The sequence below is a fragment of the Capsicum annuum genome, chromosome 12 (genome assembly GCF_002878395.1).
Source record: "Capsicum annuum cultivar UCD-10X-F1 chromosome 12, UCD10Xv1.1, whole genome shotgun sequence".
NCBI classification, from domain to species: domain Eukaryota; kingdom Viridiplantae; phylum Streptophyta; class Magnoliopsida; order Solanales; family Solanaceae; genus Capsicum; species Capsicum annuum.
In genome coordinates, this window is record NC_061122.1 from 197,704,033 (window position 1) to 197,705,293 (window position 1,261).

Below are 1,261 nucleotides of genomic sequence, written 5' to 3' on the forward strand. Positions count from 1 at the left end.
TTACTCTTGCTCTAAATTAATCTAACTATGAGGTAGAATTAAATCATTGTTAAATCAAGTCTCTGTGGGATCGATATTCAACTTTCTTGAAGGCCACTATATTACTTGGTAGACCACATACACTTGCGTGTGCACTTGGGTGCTGTCAAGTTTTTGGCGCCATTGTCGGGGACTTGTTATTTAGCAATTCTTTATTTTAGTTTTACTTTTAGATTTATTTGGTATTTTTTACGCTTAGTCTTGGTTTTATTTTTGCAGGAAACAGGTTTCAAAGTAGAAAGCTGGCAAGGGATCACGACCCTGAACAACTTTACCATAAACTCAGGAGAGAAGCAATACTTCTCCTAAGAACTCCTCAATTCCAAGAAGACCAAGAGCATATTGTTCCTATGGCTGAATAACAAGCAGCTGGTAGGAAGGTTAGGGCAGTGGTAGTCCCACTTCCAACGAACTTGACTTCCCCAATTCAAAGATCGACAGCTGGAGGGGATTTTAAGTTAAAAATATAATATGGTGCATCTTCTTATTAGCAGCGGACAGTTTGCAGGGCTTTCACATGAGGATCCATAAGTTCACTTGAAGACCTTCATTGAGCTTACAGATATATTTACACCAACCAGGGTGACTCCAGATTATGTGAGGCTGACACTCTTCCCCTATTCACTTATTGGGGAAGCTAAAAGGTGGTTAAATATAGAGCTGGCCATTTCAATCACAACATAGCACAACATAGCTAGAAGGTTCCTCATCAGATTCTTTCTATCAGACAAGACTGCGAGACTTAGTAGTGAGATAGTGAGCTTTAAACAAAAGCCTGATGAAAACCTTTATCATGCTTGGGAACGCTTCAAGTCTCTTCTTCGAGACTGTCCACATCACTAACAGTCAAATGAGGTACTTGCTCATACTTTTGTAGAATCTCTTGATCACAATACGAAGATTTTGTTAGATTCAGCCGCAGGTTGTCAAGTGTTGGAGCTAACTTATGATGAGTTGTACACATTACTTAATTGCATAGCACAAGGAAATCTAGAGTGGAATTCAAATTCTAGAAGTGCCACTAAAAGAATTGCGGGAGTGTTGGAGGTGGACTAATTCACAGCCCTAACAGCTATGGTTTTTGCATTGCACAATTTGATCAACAAAATATTCAGCAGCATGAATGTAAGACCCCAAAAATCCTAGTCATTTCAGTCTTATATTGTATCCCAAAAGAAGTCCCAAACTCAAAAAATTACAGCTAAGTATAAGCACTTAATCA

General features: G+C 38.8%; 1 non-coding gene across 1 annotated transcript; it reads right to left on the bottom strand.

The window, feature by feature from the left end:
• Nucleotides 1-777: 777 nt before the first annotated feature.
• On the bottom strand, nt 778-885 carry LOC124889898. Its single transcript, XR_007048811.1, has one exon. It is a non-coding gene; the product is annotated as a small nucleolar RNA R71 (small nucleolar RNA).
• Between the last annotated feature and the right edge of the window lie 376 nt (nt 886-1,261).